At 33.6% G+C, this 6045-nt stretch overlaps 1 non-coding gene across 1 annotated transcript; it reads right to left on the bottom strand.

The window, feature by feature from the left end:
- Nucleotides 1-4584: 4584 nt before the first annotated feature.
- LOC120589908 (5S ribosomal RNA) lies at nt 4585-4703 on the bottom strand. Its single transcript, XR_005649583.1, has one exon. It is a non-coding gene; the product is annotated as a 5S ribosomal RNA (ribosomal RNA).
- Between the last annotated feature and the right edge of the window lie 1342 nt (nt 4704-6045).

Genomic DNA, 6045 nt, shown 5'->3' with positions numbered 1-6045 from the left:
CTAGTAATCATCAGTTTGTTCTCTGTATCTTTGAGTCTATTTCCATTTTGTTTACTTATTTATTTTGTTCTTTAGATTTCACATGTAGATGAAGTCATTTGATATTTATCTTTCTCTGGCTTATTTTATTTAGCATAACACCCTCTAAGTTCATTCATTTTGTTGCAAATGATAAGATGTATTTTTTATGACTAAGTAATATTCCATTGAATGTATGTACCACCTCTTTATCCAATTGTTTATTGATGGGCACGTAGGTTGCTTCCATATCTTGGCTATTGTAAATAGAGCTGCAGTGAACATAGGGTTACAGATATCTTTTAAAATTAGTGTTTTGTTTCGGGGGTAAATGCCCAGAAGTGGAATTGCTGGGTCATAAGATAGTTCTATTTTTAATTTTGTGAGGAAACTGCATACTGTTTTCCATAGTGGCTGCACCAATTTGCAAGTCCACCAACAGTGCATGAGAGTTCTTTTTTCTCCACATTCTTGCCAACACTTGTTTTTTGATTTATTGATGATAGCCATTTTGACAAGTGTGAGGTGATATCTCTTTGTGGTTTTAACTTGCATTGTTCTGATGATTAGTATCTTTAAGTATCTTTTCATATGTCTATTGGCCTTCTGCCTATTCAGTTCCTCTGCCCATTTTTGGCGAAATGCCTATTCAGTTCCTCTGCCCATTTTTAAATTGTATTGTTTGTATTTTTGTTGTTGAGTTCTATAAATTCTTTATAAATTTTGGATATTAACTCCTTATCACATGTATTGTTGGCAAATATTTTCTCCCATTCAGTGTGTTGTCTTTTCGTTTTGTTGATGTTTTTCTTCGCTATGTAAAACCTTTTTAATTTGATGTACTCCCTATTGTTTATTTTTTCTTTTATTTTCCTTGCCCAAGAAGATATATCAGAAAAAATGTTACTAAGAGCAATGTCAAAGAGCTTACTGCCTAGGTTTTCTTCTATGAGTTTTATGGTTTTGGGTCTTACATTTAAGTCTTTAATCTATTTTGCATTTATTCTTGTATGTGGTGTAACAGGGTGGTCGAGTTTCATTTTTTTTGCATGTATATGTCCAGTTTTTCCAACACCATTTATTGACTAGACTGTCTTTACCCATTGTATATTCTTGCCTTTTGTGTCATACATTAAATGGTCATATAGCTGTGGGTTTAGTTCTGGGCTCTCTATTCTGTTCTGTTGATCTATGTGTCTTTTTATGTCAGTTTTAATTACTATAGACTTATAGTATAGTTTGATATCAGGTAGGGTGATACCTCTAACTTTGTTCTTTCTCAAGATTGCTGTGGCTATTCAGGGTCTTTTATGGTTCTATATAGATTTTAAGATCATCTTTTTCTAGTTCTGTGATAAATGCCATTGGTATTTTGATAAAAATTGTATAGAATCTATAAATTACTTTGGATAGTTTGGACATTTTAAAGATGTTAAGTCTTCTTATTCATGAGCAAAGTATATGCTTCCATTTGTTTGTATCTTCCTCAATTTCTTCAATGACTCATAATTTTCCAAGTATAGGTCTTTTATCTCCTTGGTTAAATTTATTCTTCGGTATTTTATTTTTATTTTTATTTTGTATGCAATTGTAAATGAAATTGTTTTCTTAATTTCTCTTTTTGATAGTTCATTATTGGTACATAAAAATGCAACCAGTTTCTAAATATTAATTTTATATCCTGCTACTTTACTGAATTCATTTATCAGTTCTAACATTTTTTGGTGGAAGCTTCATGTCATCTGCAAAAAATGATAGTTTCACTTCTTTCTGTCCAGTTTGGATGGCTTCATTTCTTTTTCTTGTCTAATTGCCATGGCTAAGACCTCCAATACTCTGTTGAAAAAAAGTGTTGAAAGTGGACATCTTTGTCTTCTTCCTGATCTTAAAGAAAATACTTTTAGCTTTTCTCCATTGAGCATGATGTTAGCTGTGGATTTATCAGACAGATTTTATTATGTTGAAGTATGTTCCTTCTATTCCCTCTTTGTTGAGTTTTTATCATAAATAGATGCTGGATTTTGTCTAATGGTTTTTTTGCATCCATCGATATAATTATATGATTTTTAGCTTTCATTTTATTAATGTGTTGTATCATATTAATTGATATGTGGATATTAAACCAACCTTGCATCGCATGAATAAATCCCACTTGATCATGGTTTATAATCTTTATAATGTGTTGCTGAATTCAGTTTGCTAATATTGTACTGAGGATTTTTGCACCTATGTTCATCAGGGATATTGACCTATTTTTTTAGTAATGTCTTTGCTTGGTTTTGGAATCAGGGTAAAAGTGGTCTCATAAAACAAACTTGGGAGGCTTCTCTTCTCTTGAATTTTTAAAAATAGTTTGAGAAGAATAGGTATTAATTCTTGACTGTTCGGTACAATTCACATGTGAAGCCATCTAGTGCAAGACTTTTGTTTATTGGGAGTTTTTTGATTACTGATTAAATTCATTAGTAGTAAATTGGTAGGTTGATTTTCTGTTTCTTCTTGACTCAGTCTTGGAAGATTGTATGTTTCTAGGAATTTATTTCTTCTAGAGTGTCCAGTTCATTGGCATATAATTGCTCATAGTATTTTCTTATAATCTTTTGTATTTCGTGGGGTCAGTTGCCACTTCTCTTTTATTTTTGGTTTTATTTGGGTGCTCTCTTTTTTCTTGATAAGTTGTTTAAACGTTTACTAATTTTGTTTATCTTTCCAAAGAACCAGCTCTTGGTTTTCTTGATCTTTTGTATTGTTTTTTAGACTCTTTTATTTATTTTTGCTCTGATCTTTATTATTTCCTTCCTTTTACTCACTTCAGGTTTTGTTTGCTGTTCTTTGTCTAGTTCCTTCAAATGGAAGGTTAGATTGTCTGCTTGAGACTTTTCTTGTTTCTTGAAGTAGGCCCATATTGCTATGAATTTCCCTCTTAGGACTGCTTATGCTGTGTCTGTGTATTTTGGGTCATTGTGTTTTCATTTTCATTTGTCTCAAGATATCTTTTGATTTCTTCCTTGATCTCATTGTTAACCCATTCATTGTTTAGTACAATGTTTCATTCCATTGTGGTCAGAGAAGGCACTTGATATGATTATAGTTTCCTTAAATTTTTTATAACTTGTTTTGTGGTATAGCATGTGATCTATCTTGGAAAATGTTTCATGTGCGCTTGAGAAGAATGCATATTCTGATGCTTCGGGTGAAATGCTCTAAAAATATCAATTAAATCTATCTGGTTTAGTGTGTCATTTATGGCAGCTGTTTCCTTGCTGATTTTCTGTCTGGAAGATCTGTCCATTGATGTCAATGTGGTGTTAAAGTCCCCTACTATGATTGTATTACATAAAGTCCCCTCATGTTGGTCAAAATTTGCTTTATATATTTACGTGCATAAATGTTTACTAGGGTTTTATCCTCTTGTTGGATTGACCCCTTTATTAAACATTATGTAATGTCCTTCTTTGTCTTATTATAGCCTTGTTTTAAAGTCTGTTTTATCTGATTTAAATATTGCTACCCCAGCTTTTTTAAGATTTCCATTTGCATGAAATATTTTTTTCCATCCCTTTACTTTCAGTCTGTGTGTCTTTCAATCTGAAGTGGGTTTCTTGTAGACAGCATATGTATGAGTCTTATTTTCTTATCCATTCAGCCACTCTATGTCTTTTGATTGGACCATTTAATTTATTTACATTTAAAGCGATTTTTGATAGGTACATAGTTATTGCTATTTTATTATTCATATTTATGTTTTCCTCCCCCCTTAGTATTCTTAAAGAAGTCCCTTTAATATTTCTTGTAATACTGGCTTCGTGTTGATGAATTCCTTTATTTTTTTCCCGTATGGGAAGCTCTTAATCTCACCTTCAGTTTTAATTGATAATCTTACTGGTAGAGTAGTCTTGGTTGTAGGTCCTTGCTCTTCCTCACTTTGAATATTTCATGCTAATCCCTTCTGTCCTGCAAATTTTATGTTGAGAATTCAGCTGACAGTTTTATGGAAGTACTCTTGTAAGTAAATAGCTGTCTTTCTCTTGCTGCTTTTAGTACTCTTTGTCTTTAACCTTTGCCATTTTAATTATGATGTGTCTTAGTTGGGCCTTTTGGGTTCATTTTGTTTGGGACTCTGCAATTCCTAGACTTGAAGGTCTATTTCCTTTGCCATGTTAAGAAAGTGTTGAGTTGTTATTACCTCAAATAGGTTCTCAACTCCTTGCTCTTTCTCTTCTCCTTCTGGTACCCCTATGATGCAGATGTTGAATGCGTGGTATTGTCCCAGAGGTCTCTTAAACTATTCTCATTTTTTAAAATTATTTTTTTGTTGTTGCTGTTCTGATTGGGTGTTTTCTGCTACTTTGTCTTTCCAAATCGCTGATTTGATCCTCTACTTCATCCAATCTTCTGTTTTTTCCTTCTAGTGTATTTTTTATTTCAGTTATTGTATTCTTCATTTCTGACTGGTTCTTTTTTTTTTTTAGGCAAGGCAACCCTTTGTTGACCTCACATATTGCAAGGACCTTGTCAGCTTCCAATCCCTTATTTTTTATTTATTTTTTAGTTTTTAATTTTTTACGCCTACAGCACCTGGTCTTCCTAGGTGGTCTCCCATCCAAATACTAACCAGGCCCAACCCTGCTTAGTTTCCGAGATCAGACGGGATCAGGCTTGTCCAGGGTGGCATGGCCATAGACTGACTTGTTCTTTATATGATTTCTATGTCCTTTTTTATGCTTACTATCTCTTTGTTGAAGTTATCACTGAGATCATCTATTCTTTCCCTATGCTCATTGAGCATCTTTATCACCAATGTTTTGAATTCTATCTGGTAGGTTGCTTGCCTTCATTGTATTTATTTTCCTGAAGTTTTTTTCCTGTTCTTTCATTTGCAACATGTTTCTTTATTTTCTCATTTTGCCTCCCTCTCTGTTTATTTCTATGTATTAGACTCCCAGTGTTGGCTAGTTGGTCTCATGTAGTAGGTGCCCTGTATGGCCCAGTGGCTCAGTCTCCTTTATCACCTGTGCAGAGTGCTCCTGGAGTATTCCTCATATGGGTTCTGTGTGCCCTCCTATTATAGTTAAGCCTTGATTGCTTTTGGGACATCACTGGGATTGATGCTCAGGCTGACTGGCTGTAAGGGTTGGCCATGCCCACAGCATATGAACAGCTGTATGGGGGCTGACCCCACTGAATAGGATTTGACTCAGGGGGCTTGTGTACCCATTGAGACCTCTCTTTGCGTGTTCTGCTTGTGATGCTAATCAGGTGATGCTCTGTTGTGGTCTGATGACAAACTATGGATGTGTTGGTTCTGAGGCCCCTTGGGACTCTTCCCACAGTGCTTTTTAAAATATCTTTATAATTGCAGGTATGACATTACTTTGTAATTTTTTATGTTTATACCTACATATACATTTCTTTCTTACATGACCAATATTCATCTTCATCTATAGTGCCGAGCAGTTCCTGGTACACAGTGTTGAATTCATAAAAGTTGATGTGGCAGCAGTTTCTATAGAAAAATCATAAATTGAAATATCATCTGAAATATTTTGATGCAAACAGATGTCATTTTAAATTACAGCAATAACATTTATACTCTAAACTCATCCTGAGTCTAACCATGGATAACCAGAATGAACATCAATCAGTATCTGAAAAGAATTTACTGTATAAATAATATCTCTAAATAATTCCATATCTTCTCTGCTTTATCTTTCCTCTTTTTTTTTTTCTATTTGGTTAGTAAGATATCAGTATAAATTATAATTAATATCTTATATGTATGAATTGCTTTATAGTTTACATAATATTTTCATGCATATTATTTCATTTAATCCTTACTATAAAAGAGATGAGGCAGGCATTAAGGTCTTGATTTGATACCAACCTGCAGCAATGCTTTGATAACCAAAAGTCACAGTGGCAAGGACTCTTAATTGTCCCCTTATATCTATTTCCCCCTTCTTCTATTCATTGGCATTGTTGTTATCTTGGTATGTGGCTGCCCAGTTAATGGCTATGTTTTCCAGA

The sequence above is a fragment of the Pteropus medius genome, unplaced genomic scaffold, assembly GCF_902729225.1.
Source record: "Pteropus medius unplaced genomic scaffold, Ma_sr-lr_union100, whole genome shotgun sequence".
Classification (NCBI taxonomy): Eukaryota; Metazoa; Chordata; class Mammalia; order Chiroptera; family Pteropodidae; genus Pteropus; species Pteropus medius.
Note: the sequence above shows the minus strand (reverse complement) of the source record. Positions and strands in the feature narration are given on the sequence as shown.